We start from the raw sequence: 15,617 nt of genomic DNA on the forward strand, positions 1-15,617 counted from the left end.
GCTTGCTTTAGCAGAGCATCCTCTCTCCTGGGTCCGCTTCAGGAGAATGGTACTGCACGTGTCTGCCCCAGCAAAACACCATCAACACAGATGACTTTCCAAAGAGCCCTTAAATTTCCACTTCAGTTTTTCAATGCTACTGTTGTTAGTTTCAAGTGTTTGATGGCATGATCATCCTGTATAGACTTTCTCAGCAGAGAAGACTGGAAGGTCAGAGACAATAAGGTAAGGAAGAGAGATATAGAAATGGAGATATGCGGTCACATGGAGTGAGGATCTTTTTTTATTATATTGTAGTCAAATATAATGGGGTCACATATCATTGAGTGCAAGCCAAAATAATCACAGTCAATATATAAAAAGAGTAGAGAAAGATTACTTGCAATAGATAAGGGCGAACACAGGTATTCTTTCCAAACATCTTCCAACAAAGCAAGCATGGGAATTGTATTCTGAGAGCCTATACACATTCACATAAGGATTGGCCCAGGACTGAGCAAGGGGCAGGCTTAGTTAAGGAGTACATCCCTGAGCAGATTCAGTTCAAGGTCATGGTTTTAAAAGAGGCTATAGTAGACACATCCTGGAGCTTGCTGAGCAAAAACTAATGAGTAGACACGTCCCAAGGAGTGCGCTGTTGCGTATGCCATAGAGCCTTAGCTGCAAATAGAGAAAGGACACCCTGAAGGTGCATCAACCTAGGGTTCTGTCCCTGAAGGTGCCTGTCTTGCTTAGTGGCTAATGATAGGTTCATTCTGACTAGAGCATCCATCATGAAAGAGAAACACAAAAATTCATACTGACAAAGGATTCTATCAGTTGGTGTTAAGCAAGTGTTTGTCATGGCCTACTCTAGAACTGTCACTAAGACAGCACATGAGTTGTCATGTTTGCACAGGAGGCTATATGTGAGTCACACCATAAATTCCCAGCTACAAAAGCCAATCCATATCTACATATGTTTCTAAGGAACCTGATAGGAACAGAGGACTACACTGTGTTCTCAATACTGCAGTATTACTCAAGACAAATCAGATACCTGGTCAATAACATGGACTCTCTCCATTTTGGAGTAGCTAGTGGTCTATCCCAACAGGGGTGAATACTTATTCTGGGTATGGACTGTTGTTATGCCTTTCAGTGCCTTGGCCTATATTATCATTACTTAGTTCCTTAAAGAATGCCTGAACCACAGGTATGGGATCCAATTCAACAGCATGCAAATGGGACCTACTTCACAGTAAAAAGATAACATGTGAATTCATGACCAGGGAATCAACAGGGTCGTTCGGCTTGACACATCACCAGGCAACCTACTGATGGTGTTAGAGATGTCTCCTTCCACATGTCCTCCAATCTCAAGTAAAGAGATTCACATTAGGGGACAGGTAGGGCAAACAAGTTGTTGAGGTTTACTGTAGCAGGTGGGAAGGCAAAGGCAGAATGGGAGGGTACTGGGAGCCAAGTGGCACTGGCCAAGGAATGCCTCTAGCGTCTGGACTTTGTCCACCAGTTCTCCTTTGTCTATCCCTGGGGCAGTCTGGAGAGGTCGCCCTCCTAAAAAAAGGTGCAGGCTTTCTCAGAAGCCATTACCCACAATTCAGTCTGTTACAATTAGATGCATGGTTATCCATGAGGGTTAACTACCTGTAAATTTTAGATGTTTACTAAGGGAAAGGGCAACAATATCTTGCACATGTTCCTGCAGGAGAGGGTGGGGCTCCTGGGCCCTGCTGAAACAGCCCAGAGGTCTGCCTCTTCTCTTACCTTCTCAGCTTGGCTATTTCATAGCCAAGTGCAAGCCTTCTTATTTACCTTCCTCAGTGTTTCTGACCTAGCTGTTTAACTCCAATGTTTGCTTTCAATGTAATAATGGTATAACTGAAGTGCCAGTTCAGAAGCAGGGTTTCATAAGGATTAAATGCCATCCTTCAGGAAGTAGTACATACACTGGCTTGGATTATTATCCCTACTAAGAACAAACACATGGTTCCAAGAACAAAACAGAGAAAGCAGAAACGACCTCACTGAACACCAGTCCTACTGACTTGTTAGGGGACACTTTTCAGTCCCCATAACTCTGTACACTGAAGGTATAAAAGTCCTGGCTTCCAAATGGGATGCATTTCTGCCAGGAGACACAATAAGAGTCCCACTAGACTATGTTAGAGCCATTTTGAACTCTGGATCCAGGTATGAGCAGGCAAGGATTTCCCATCTTGGCAGTGGTAACTGAGCTAGAGCAATAGGAAACCAAAATGATGGTAGGCAGAGAAAAACATATAGGTGATTGACCTGGGAACATTTTGATTCCAAATTGTAACTTGGAAGGATATGTGCAGCAATTCCAGAGTAAGATGTAAATAATTACTGATACACATTTTTTAAAATTCAGGAATGAGGATTTGGGTCATACAAGCAAAGCCCTTAGGCTTATGGAAGAAACAACCTAAGGGACATAGAACTTGCACTGACTATGGAGGAGAATGGTAAGTAGTACGTGTAGCCCTGAAACTGACTGAGTGACAGGAGCTGCGGTTTGCCTTAATAAAGTACTTTCTCAAGAGGAGAGGCCCATAAAGGCCACGGAGGAGCAGCTGCCCACACACGATGCGTTAAGAGTCCCGGCTAAGATAACAAAAGAGGGAAAGCAGGACTGAAAAAACTAGGAAGGAGTCAAGAAATACAGATACAAAAGCTTGTGATGTAACAAATGCCAGGAAAGGATACTTAGAAAGAAGATAAAGTAGATGAATAAGAAAGCCCCAGATAAAACCCCTCTGGATACATTGTTTCCACAGGGTGTAGTAGATGATTCAGTCAGTAAAGTGCTCATCTAATATGGCTGATAACCCCAGGCCTGAGAGGGCAGACAGGTAGATCTGGGAAACTCGCTGGCCAGCCAGCCTGTCTGAACTGATGAATCACAGGTTCAGTGAGAGACCTTGGGTCAAAACCTATGGTGGAAGAGTGATGGAGGAAAACACCCAAAGTCAACCTCTGTCCTCTACACCTATGTGCGTGGTATGTGCAGACATACACATGATCAAGTATACACACATGCCCTACACACACAGTATCTCTAGTAGAAGCTAATAATGGTGTGGTTCATGTCCAAAGATCAAGACACAAAATAAAAATACCAAAATTCCAACGAAACTAGAATAGTGAGAAGCAGTTACTTGGCAATGCACAACTTGGAAAGCATTTCTTAATGGTAATGTAAAATTTACCTAACAGAAAGTCTGAAAACTCTCTGCAAAACAAACAAAACAAACAAACAAAATCCAATAAGACAAAACAAAAAACCCAAAACTCAGCAAATAGTTTAAGAACATCCGGGAAAATATGGCTAGCTGAAGGTAAAACTGTGACCGTGAACCACACTGACAATGAAGTCTGGCCAGGCATCCTAGAGGTAGGCTGGCAAGGCTACTGATACTGGAGGCTGGGATATTTCTCTAAGTTCTAATGGATCTCCCCTGCTAACCAGAAGAAAGGCTTAAAGGATGTGGTGAAACTTCCCCCAAGGTTTCCAAGTGACTTCTGAGTTCAAAGGAAGAAAAATTTTGTAATTCAATCAGAACTGTGAACCAATCAGAATTGGTGCAGGCTGGAAAGTTTTCTCATCTTGTTTTCCAGGCTGGAACTCAACTCCTGAGTTTTAATCTCTCATATTTTCTTATTCTGTATCCAATATCCTGGTTGAAAAGAAAAGAGATAAAAGGGAAAACATCAAAACAATCATCTTGGCATATATCAATTATTTTATATTATTTTTTATTAGTTTTAATATATATTTAATATGTATACACTATATAGTGTGTACCTATCTGTCTGTCTGTCTCTCTCTCTATATATATCCATCTATCTAATCTATCTACAGATTCTATATATCAATTATCAATATGTATATATGTATATGTATATCTATCTATCTATATATATCTTTGGAGAGAGAGAGAGAGAGAGAGAACTATAGTTATCCAACAGTTTCCCAAGTATTGCATCTTGGGGATTCATCAGAGATTTTAAGCTAAAAGCTGTAATCTTCCTGAATTGCTCCCCACCAAGGGCTGAACAAAGCAGTGTCTGTCCAAACTGGGACTTCTCAAAAGTCATTGCCCATGAATCTGAGCCTCCTTAGTGATATGGCCAAGGCTTTCTTACAGCTGTATTGTGATTTTCTTGCAGCTGTATTGTAGGGGTTATACAAGTCTGAAGAATCTCCCAGTTTACCTCTTTCTCCCTTGTTCTTAAACACCATTTCCTTTAACCAATATGATGCATGCCTGATTCTATCTTGCTTACTTCTTCCAGAACTCAAACTAAGTTAATGTTCTGTAGTGAAGGATGTTTAGTATTCCAGGAGTCTCCATAAAATGCTATATATAGCACTGGCCCCCAATCTTAAAGCAACATGTGATTAAGATCACAACATTTAAGAGTTGAGAAGACTGATCACTCCCTCTTTCTTTATTCTCTTGGTTCTTTTCTATTCATGCTCTAGCCTAATTCTTGATTTCCAGTTGAAATGGATAGCTTTATATAATAGGTTGTAAGTATCAAAGAGGTTGTATAGCTTCAGAATTCAGAGAAAAAAGTTAGAAAGCAATCATCGTATCCATAGTAAGCTAGAAAACAGTAAGGAATGGAGACAGTTATGTAAATAACCTACCCTCTGAACTCTCTGTGAATATGATGTTTTGTGGTCACATTACTTTCCAAGTTTATTCTCAGGAAGATGTTCTTTGAAAATGGAAGTGCTATGAAGTAACCAACAGAAGACAGCATCATCTAGAAAGAATGGAGAGCTTTGGTTTATAGTTGTCTGATAGATAGGTATGCAAAAGTAACCTGTTTTGTGTTTTTAAGACAGGGTCTTTCTGTGTAGCCCTGGCTGCCCTGGAACTCTTTCTGTATATGAGGTTGGCCTTGAACTCGGAGATGTGCATGTTTCTGCCTCCTGGGATTAAAGGTGTATGCCACCACCTCCACCTGGCTAAATGACCCCCCTTTTTTCTAATCATGGTAAACATGATTTTATGTATTCTTTTAAAGAACTTGGGCTGGCGAGATGGCTCAGTGGGTAAGAGCACCCGACTGCTCTTCCAAAGGTCCAGAGTTCAAATCCCAGCAACCACATGGTGGCTCACAACCATCCGTAACGAGATCTGGCGCCCTCTTCTGGAGTGTCTGAGGACAGCTACAGTGTACTTACATATAATAAATAAATAAATCTTAAAAAAAAAAAAAAGAACTAATTACCTTGAGCATGCATCTTCATCCAAAAACATTACTACCCAAGGGGATAAGAATTGGGTTTGGGGTAAGCCTTTTAGATAGTACCATGATGTTTGGTCCTTCAAGGAGCTCCAGCACAGAAACAGATACTCAGTAGACCTTTGTTTTAGGATTTCATGGTCATGAGAGGTGAAAAACAAGTGTGTGTCAGGGGTAGTGCCAGAAATGCCTCTTAAGTATCAGTTATGAAAACAGAGAAATCTGGTCTAAAAGAGAGAAAAGTGTGTGTGCGGGGGGGGGGGGGGCGGGGAGAGAAGAGGACCAAGTGAATGAGAACCCCAGGGAAAGCATAGGTATGAAAGAGAAAGAGGGAGAGAGGAGCAGACAGATGAAGGGAAGGTGTGTGTACATTTGAACGGCTTCATTCTCCATCGAACTACATACAACAGAACTACTTCCCCTGGACATTCTAAAATACAAACTATTCCCCATGTATTATTTCTGTCCTTAGCAACAAGGTATGAAAAGGGCAGAGTGCTACTGCAATCCCTACTCTCTGTTGGAAGAGTTCCTCTATCTCAAACCACTCTGCTTTGCTCAAACACTCCAATATCCTCACTTCTTATTTAACATTTAAACGTGTAAAAATGTCATTATGTTTCATGAGCCCCCTTTTCCATGAATTAGTAATGTGAACTTTGATTGATAATACCAAAGTCTCTAATTTTATAGCATTTTCCCCATTGATCTATCATAGTACACTAGCCCATTTATTATTGTTTGGGTACTCATTTTTTTCCCTGCAGTTTGAATCTATTCCTTGTGGTTAATAGAGAGATGGCTCAGCAGTTAAGAGCATTGACTGCACTTCCAGAGGTCCTGAGTTCAATTCCCAGCATCACATGGTGGCTCACAACCACCTGTAATGGGATCTGATGCCTTCTTCTGGTGTGTCTGAAGACAGCTGTAGTGTACTCATATACAATGTGTGTGTGTGTGTGTAATGTTGTCTACCTGAGATTGAGTCCCAGATGCTCTATGAATAAGAAAATTTACAGGTGTTTATGTCCCTTTTGTAAAATGTAATTGTATATAATATATACTCTCTTGTATTCTTTAAAATTATAACTATATTATTTATTGTTATAATCTGGATCCTAAATGCTCTCCTCAAAGTTCATTTGGCAAACAGTGTATTATACCCTTGGGAGATAGTAGAGCCTTTACAAGATGGGGCCTAATGGGAAGTCTTTAGTGTCGGAGGTATGTCCTTAAAGAGAGTAGTGGAACCCCAGCCCATCCCTTCCTAGTTCTCTTTCACTTCTCACCTATGAACTTGAGCAATTCTGGTTATCAACGACTTCCTAATGCTGCAAATATTCAATACAGTTTCTCATGTTGTGGTGGCCTCCAACCATAAAATTATTTTTGTTGCTACTTCATAACTCTAACTTTGCTACTTTTATAAATTTCTGTGTTTTTCTGATTATCTTAGGAGACCCCTATGAATGGGGTCATGATCCACAGGTTGAGAACCACTGAACTATGCATTCCTTGCCATTGTATGTTACCTCACTAGTGGCCCAAAAGCAACAGGCCAATTCATTATGCACCACAATACACCCCCCCCCCCCATAGCACAATAAACTCTTGATCATTTCAAGTTTTTGTTATGACACACTTATGCCTACTATAATATAAATACTATGCAATTAAAGAACAACAAAAAATTTGGATATACTCAGTACAATTCATGTATATATAAAACACATATTACATATATATATATAAAACATATACTACATATATATTTTGCACATATATTACATATATATTGCACACACACACATATGGTTTTAGATAGAGGATTTCTCAGTATAACTCTGAATGTCCTGGAACTTGGACTGCAGACCAGGCTGACCTTGAAGGGCCTCAAACTCCACCTGCTTCCCAGTGCTGGCATTAAAGGCATGTGCTACCATACCTGGCTATAATTATTTTTCAATATTAAAAGATCAGTGGTTGGTATGACTATGTTTATGATGTTCACCCTGGGTTGTATTTTTTTTTTAATGAAAAGGCATATAGATGGGTTAAATTTAAATTGTTAAGAGCATATAAATGTGTATCATACCATTTTCATATATGTATGTGTTTGCCATTATACTTTGTTTGTTCCCTCCTGCATTGTCCATCCTCCTATTCCCTTTTTACAATGAAAGTGTGTTTGTGTATGTGTGTGTGTGTGTGCATGTGTGCATGCATGGCACACATGTGGAGGTTAGAGGACAACTTTGTGGGGTCTGTTCTCTCCTATATCATCTTTAGGTGGGTTCACTGGATCAGACTCAAGCTTGTGTGAAAAATGCCTTTACTGGTGAAGCTGTCCCCTCTTGCTCCTCTTGTGAAAAATGCCTTTACTGGTGAAGCTCCCCTCTTGCTGGTCTCTTTCCTTCTCTCAAATAATTTCCTTTGTGTTTTCATCAGACTGTTCTTTCAAATGGATATTTTCTATCTCACAAAAGCCATGGATTTCTACCTATTGATCCTGGAGGCTGACTTGTGCTTCACTCCCCCTGAAAGTAGGAACACTAAGCAACTTCCTAAGTGCTGATCAGATTTCTGGGTATCTTGATATCAGGAAGGGAGTTATCTTCCTAGTAGGCATTAGTTTTTCAGTGAACGAGAAGGCAATACTTTTTTTCAATTTTTATTAGATATTTTCTTCATTTACTTTTCAAATGCTATCCCTAAAGTCCCCTATACCCTCCCCCTGCCCTGCTCCCCTACCCACCCACTCACATTTCTTGGCCCTGGCGTTCCCCTGTACTGGGGCATATAAAGTTTGCTAGACCAAGGGGTCTCTCTTCCCAATGATGGCCAAATAGGCCATCTTCTGCTACACATGCAGCTAGAGACATGAGCTCTGGGGGTACTGGTTAGTTCATATTGTTGTTCCACCTATAAGGTTGCAGACTCCTTCAGCTCCTTGGGTACTTTCTAACTAGCTTCTCCATTGGGGGCCCTGTGATCCATCCAATAGCTGACTGTGAGCATCCACTTCTGTGTTTGCCAGGCACTGGCATAGCCTCACAAGAGACAGCTATATCAGTGTCCTTTCAGCAAAATCTTGCTGGCATATGCAATAGTATCTGTGTTTGGTGGCTGATTATGGGATGGATCCCAGGGTGGGGCAGTCTCTGGATGATCCATCCTTTCGACTCAGCTCCAAACTTTGTCTCTGTAACTCCTTCCATGGGTATTTTGTTCCTTATTCTAAGGAGGAATGAAGTATCCACACGGTGGTCTTCCTTCTTCTTGATTTTCTTGTGTTTTGCAATTTGGATCTTGGGTATGCTAAGTTTCTGGGCTAATATCCAGTTATCAGTGTGTGCATATCAAGTGACTTCTTTTGTGATTGGGTTACCTCACTCAGGATGATATCCTCCAGATACATCCATTTGCCTAAGAATTTCATAAATTCATTATTTTTAATAGCTGAGTAGTACTCCATTGTGTAAATGTACCACAGTTTCTGTAACCATTCCTCTGTTGAGAGACATCTGGGTTCTTTCCAGCTTCTGCCTATTATAAATAATGCTGCTGTGAATATAGTAGAGCGTGTGTCCTTATTACCAGTTGGAACATCTTCTGGGTATATGCCCAGGAGAGGTATTGCTGGATCTTCCGGTAGTACTATGTCCACTTTTCTGAGGAACCGGCAGACTGATTTCCAGAGTGGTTGTACCAGCTTGTAATCCCACCAACAATGGAGGAGTGTTCCTCTTTCTCCATATCCACTCTAGCATCTGCTGTCACCTGAATTTTTGATCTTAGCCATTCTGACTGGTGTGAGATGGAATCTCAGGGTTGTTTTGATTTGTCTATCAATACTTTTAAGTATATAAACTATTATGGTATAGTTAATATAGAATAAAATGTACATATCTTACCCAGTTAGTGAATTTCAACAACAGTATTATCTTAATTACTTGAGACAAAATATAGAACCTGTTAATCATTCAGAGCCTTTAGACTCTCTTCTTACCATGCTGTTGTGTCTTAAAATCACCTTGAAATATATAAAACTTCTTTTTCTTGGATTCTGTACAAGTGGAACAAAATATCATGTACTCTGCTATGCCCAGCTTCTTCTGTTTATAAAATAATTTATGAGATTTACCCATGTTATTGGTTATATTGACAAGCATGTTCCTTTTATTGCTGACTTGTCTAGTGTGTGACTATATGTATTTTCATATTTTCTCTGTGTTCCTCTGATAGTAACATGGCTATTTTTTGTTATAAGGCTGTTCTAAACATGTAGTTTTCTTGCAAACTTGAATTTCATTTCAGTCAAGTGACTGAGATTAATGGATTACACATAGGTTAGATTGATGTTTAACTTTAAAGAGACTGCGAAACAGCTTTTTAACGTATGTTACACTAAACACCAGTGATGTGCGAGTCCCAGCTGCATTATATAATAACTGACATTTGGGTTATACAGGATTGACTTTAGCTCCTCCATGTGTGGAATGGAACGGAATCCACTATAGTTTAAACTTGCATTTCTTGTCACTAAAGATTATTGAACATTCTTTATCAAGATACTCATAAAATTTATTCCTTAATCATTTAAAGGCTTAGGTCATTTGTTTAATTTTTTTGAGACAGAATCTCATATGGTCCAGGTCTTTTTTTTTTTTAAATTAAACTTTTTATTCTTTGTGAATTTCACTTAATGCACCTGACCCACTCATCTCCCTGTTCCTTTGTATACGGCCTCTACTCTTGCACCTTTCCAAAGGAAAAAAACAATAAAAACATACCATGGAAGCTGCAATTGTGTCAGTGTGTCATGCAGTATATCCTTTGCACAACCTTTGTTTGCAAATGATCATTCCAATGAGCCATGGGTCTAGCTTCTGCTACATTATCAGTGTTAGATCCTCAATGAGACTCCTCTCTGATACCCTGTTGTTACCCTGTGTCATGGAGATCCTGAAGCTGTGGATTTGCAGGACCAGACCCTTCCCATGCTGTAGCAGTTCATAGATAGGGTAGATGTTGGCGTGGGCCAGCTCAAAGCACTGGATCTGGGCCTTGGTAATAGCTGAATTGGTCAGCCCACCAGCTCTCCTGCATCTACCCCATCACAGTAAGATCTCCAGCACTGCCCTGACTACCTTGCTCTGAGTTGAAGCTGGGAAGCGGCATGGCCAGATCTCAGGCTCTCATTCACTCCCCTGACACCAGGGCCAGCTCTATTGTGCTGCCAAGGAGAGGTGCAGGGTCAGCTTTCCCAAATGCTGTAGCCCTGTGAGGGATGGTGCAAGCTCACCCTCCAGTGATGGCAGACAGGAGTTGAGCCAGCTCAGCACAGTGCTCAGATATCAACTTGGCCTCAGATAGTGCAGACTAGGCCTTTGTTGTCTGAGCTGTATGGCCTTTGGTGGTAACAAGGGCCTCTGATATCAACTCAGACCCTAGCTTTGATAGGGCCACGGACCCAGACATGTCACTGGAAGCAACATGGGGCTGGATGTCAGTCTCTGGTTCATCTTAAAACACTTGTAACTGCATTACGGTAGGTTCCCTACTTCCCTTATATCTAGTTTTCCCAGTACTATTCATTCTTTCTCCTATCATATCTCAGCCTCCTTACTGAAAATAAACTGATTATAAATATACATTTCTAAATTCTTCAGTTAGGTTTCACTTATGTACACAATCTATATTTATGACAGTACTGGTGTGTGTGTGTGTGCGCGCACACGTGCGCATGAGCATCTCTCCCTGTGCTTGCCTGTGCCCACATGTGTAGGAAGCAGAGGTTTATTTATTTTATTTTATTTTATTTTATTTTATTTATTATATGTAAGTACACTGTAGCTGTCTTCAGACACTCCAGAAAGGGCGCCAGATCTCGTTACGGATGGTTGTGAGCCACCATGTGGTTGCTGGGATTTGAACTCTGGACCTTCGGAAGAGCAGTCGGGTGCTCTTACCCACTGAGCCATCTCACCAGCCCCCGAAGCAGAGGTTTATGTTAGGTGTCTTCCTCTACCCATTTCCATCTTAGTTTTTGAGAGGGCCTTTCACTAAATCTGAATCTGGCTGTTTTTTCTAGTCTAGCTGATCCATGAGCCTCAGGATCTGCCTGAAAACCATGAGCATTTGGACTACAGATGTGAGCTGCTGTGCCTAGCTTTTACATGGGTGGTGCAGATCTGAATTCAGGTGTTCATGCCTATGCAACAAAAAGCACTTTATTCACAGAGTAATCTTTCGGTACTATCTTACTGTAGCTTTGCAACAAGTTCTGAAACCAGCTGAATTTTTCTAATCTATAGCCTTTCTTTTTGGTTAATTACATTTACTGGGTCTCCTAGGTCCTCAGCATAAACATGGAAACATTTTTCTTTTCTTTTTTGAGACAGGATCTTGCTATGGTCTTGAACTCAAAGGCTCAAGTAATCATTGTCACACCTTGCTTTCCTAAGTAGCTGAGACTACAAGTGAGTGCCACCTTACCTGATATAGAAACTTTTGTCTTAATGCTATTCCTGATCTTAGTACAATCAGATTTCCTATTTTACCACAAAGTTTTCAAAAGATAACCAAACTCCTCGAGGGAGTTCCCTTCTGTTCTTAGCTTGCCGTGACTTAACCTTGGGTTTTGAATTTTGTTTTACTTTTTTTTTTTCTTTTTTCTTTTCTTGAGACAGGGGTTCTCTGTATAGCCCTGGCTGTCCTGGAACTCACTTTGTAGACCAGGCTGGTCTCGAACTCAGAAATCCGCCTGCCTCTGCCTCCCGAGTGCTGGGATTAAAGGCATGCGCCACCATGCCCGGCCTTGGGTTTTGAATTTTGTAAAACACTCTTCTGCATCTATGGGACTACGGCTTTCATTTTTGTTCCATAAATGTTATGAACTTTTGCCCTGTATTGCATTTCATCGTCTGTGGTCATGTTAATTTTCTATGTTGCAAACTTTGATTTACCAATATTGAAGAATTTAAACATCTATGTTTATGAAGAATATTGGTCTGTGATTTTCATATAAAATGCTATTGGCAAATTTTGGTACTAAGATTATGTTGAACTCATGAAACTGCTGTTTTTCTTAAACAGGGTAGCACTGGAACGCTTTACCTAAGATGTTGGCGAAATTCATTAGTACAGCCGTATATGCCTGGAGTTCCCTGTCAGGGTTTTGATCACAAATTCAATGTGTTCTGTACTGAGTCACTTGAATGTTTTATTCCTTCTGTGTCAGCTCCTGCTTTGCCTCCCACTGGGTCTCACACACAATGGCAAATGTAACTGAGTTCTCCGACCTCATGGCAGTTTTGGCAATTTTTTTTTTAAATTTGTCTGTTTCATTTTAGTTATTACTAGCATAAGTAACCCAAGTATCTCTTTAAATTCAACATAGTTCTATTAGCCCTGGGACTATAATAGTTTGTGAGTTTACAAATACATAAACAAATGATAGATAAGAAAAAGGAAATGTGTAATACATAACAGAAAGATATATGTTCAGAAAGAGCAAAAATAATCCAGGGGTAGAGGGAATTACAAGATATGGTGAAAAATATCATGAGGAACATAGAGAATACAGGAGGGCATTCAAGAAGAAAAGTCAGAATCAAGATATGTAGTGAGTCAGTCGTCAGGTCTATAAGTTTGTCAAATTCATGGCAATACAACAACAACAAATCCCAAGATCCCAAGGTTGTACACTTGTGTAGGCCTGCAGTCAGCTGCTTCTTTCCCTGGCACATCTTATAATTAAAAAACATAGCATGACCTCACTTTCATAAAATAATAAATTCACAAATTGAAAAAAAACTTAAACAAGGTTAAAACATCCAAAAGATAAAAAGCAGCCTCACATTCTTTTAGATTTTGTACTCATATTTGCCATCATATATGCACTCATATTCTGTACACTGTGATCTGTATTTTGCTTTTTGTTTTGGACAAATATGACCCAGATTCCATGGACATATGCAATCGAATGTTTTAATGGGTCAAGAGTATTCTATTGTATGCACACACCATTATTGTCTTCTGTTCTAGTGCTATTATACACCATGAGTATGTAATAGAAACATGAGAGTCAACAATATCCTTAGGAATCCTTTTTTTTCCCTTTAAGTGCGACAGAGGACAATGCTTATATTAAGTCAGGTTGTACAATTATCGCCCTCACACCAGTGGTCACAAAGGAATTGTATTTCCACAGTCCTGTTAATACTGGTCAGCAAAAGATGTTTGGAAGGTGGACACCTTTTCATTTGTTAATTGGGTATTTTTCTTGGAGAATGTCATATTTGGACAATTTTCTCTTTTTGTCAAAGTTTTACTTATATGCCCAAGATGACCTCAAACTCCTACCCCAGTGACTAGAGTGCTGGGATTACAAACATGTGCCACCTCTCTGTCGATTTTTATTATTTAGCTGTTGAAATTTATAAGTGATTTTCTAAGAGCTGTATGTTGGAAATATATTTTTCTATGGTTCTTTTTTTTTCAATTTTTGAGGATGCATTACAACTTTTGTTATTGTAGTTTATTTCATACTTGGATAAGGCCTTTCTAATCACAAGGTGTACTGGCTAGTTTTGTGTCAACTTGACACAGCTGGAGTTATCACAGAAAAAGGAGCTTCAGTTGGGGAAGTGCCTCTAACGAGATCCAGCTGTAAGGCATTTTCTCAATTAGTGATCAAGAGGGGAGGTCCCCTTGTGGGTGGTGCCATTTCTGGGCTGGTACTCTTGGTTCTGTAAGAGAGCAGGCTGAGCAAGCCACTAAGGAACATCCCTCCATGGCCTCTGCATCAGCTCCTGCTTCCTGACCTGCTTGAGTTCCAGTCCTGACTTCCTTGGTGATGAACAGCAGTATGGAAGTGTAAGCTGAATAAACCCTTTCCTCCCCAACTTGCTTCTTGGTCAAGATGTTTTGTCCAGGAATAGAAACCCTCACTAAGACAAATGGTTATTAATATATTCACCTTGATTTTCTATTTAAAAATATTGCTATTTATACTAATCTGTGTTTTTATGTGGGTTGGTGCAGATGTTCTCAGAGGCCAAAGGCGTCAGATCCTGAGAGCTGTAGTTACAGGCCGATTTGAGCAGCAGGACCTGGCTTCTGGGACCCAAATATGGGTCCTTTGGGAAAGCAGCAAGCACTTCTAAACACTGGGCCATCTCACCACAGCGGATTTTCTCCTATTTTTAACGGTTTAAATGTTCATCTAGCATTTACTCTTGTCTGAGAAATAAAGCTTTTCTTCAATTGCTAGTCATCTCTCCAGTCTTCTCACTTTCCAGTGATTTTATTTTTTTATTTTTTTTATTTTTTAACGGATACTTTCACTGGTTACAAATGATTTGATTTGATTTCAGGATCTGGGGAAACTGTAACACCTAATTGAATTTACAGAACTAGGGATTAAGATAATCTATAAAAATGTTGCGGCACTTGATATAGGGCTGTTCAGCAAATTGTTACTGTCTGCTTTCTCTATTCTGATCGTGAATGTGTCTCCCACATACCTCCTTTATATAACCTACCCATAATAGTATGCACCCTCATTTCTAGAAAACTGGTGACAGCTCAGTTACCACTCTCCCCAGAGCCAGGATCTAGTCATCTCCTGCATGTTCATGAGAGGTGAAGATAAGCTGTGCTTCATAATGCACTGTGGCGATCCAAGGCCACAGTATGGAGGCACTCAGCAAGCATGGGTATAGACGGGATGCATGTTTCTCCCATCGCCCACCCTGAAACGTGAAAAGCCTAATTTACCTTAGCCTTTAGGTCACAAATATTATCAAAGCTGTCACCAAGTGTCAATTTAGTTTGCAGCCTGGAGACCAGGAGTTCACCCTGTCATATTACCCCTAAGAACAGGCGGGCCTACAGGATGGGACTGGGGCAGGAAGGAGGTCCTGACCTGACTTCCCTGGTGGCAAGCTGGGGGCGACTGGGTGCCAGAGCCCGGAAAATCCGCCCAGCAGGCACGATGACAAGGCGGGCGGGAACAGAGGTGGCGGAGAAGAGCACCGTCCAAGCCCTCCGAGAAGGAAGTGTGACAAGGGCACAGAGTTCCTCAGCCCACCGGGAGTCGGGCGTGAGGTGACATCTGCCGTTCCCCGGGCTCGCGGGCTTCGGTGCGGCCCACAGGGACGTCCCAGAGTGGCATCCTCACTTTTTTTTTTTCCCACAGTGGTATCAGCTGCCCGCGCAACCGTCAGCCCGCTCCTCTCACCAACGGCTCGGACCTTGGGCGACGCGCGGTGCTGATGACGTAGGACGGGGAGGCGGGACTTCCTGCCTCGCGCGTCGCTGGGGCTCCG

The 15,617-nt window shown here is 40.9% G+C and overlaps 1 long non-coding RNA gene across 1 annotated transcript; it reads right to left on the bottom strand.

The window, feature by feature from the left end:
- Window positions 1-887: 887 nt before the first annotated feature.
- Window positions 888-15,546, bottom strand: LOC110303983 (uncharacterized). The gene is made up of 3 exons (XR_002378987.2): window positions 15,215-15,546; window positions 4,679-4,797; window positions 888-3,701 (listed from the first exon to the last, which is right to left on the bottom strand). It is a non-coding gene; the product is annotated as an uncharacterized LOC110303983 (long non-coding RNA).
- Between the last annotated feature and the right edge of the window lie 71 nt (window positions 15,547-15,617).

This window comes from Mus caroli, unplaced genomic scaffold (genome assembly GCF_978045245.1).
Source record: "Mus caroli unplaced genomic scaffold, Mus_caroli_1 scaffold_9, whole genome shotgun sequence".
Classification (NCBI taxonomy): Eukaryota; Metazoa; Chordata; class Mammalia; order Rodentia; family Muridae; genus Mus; species Mus caroli.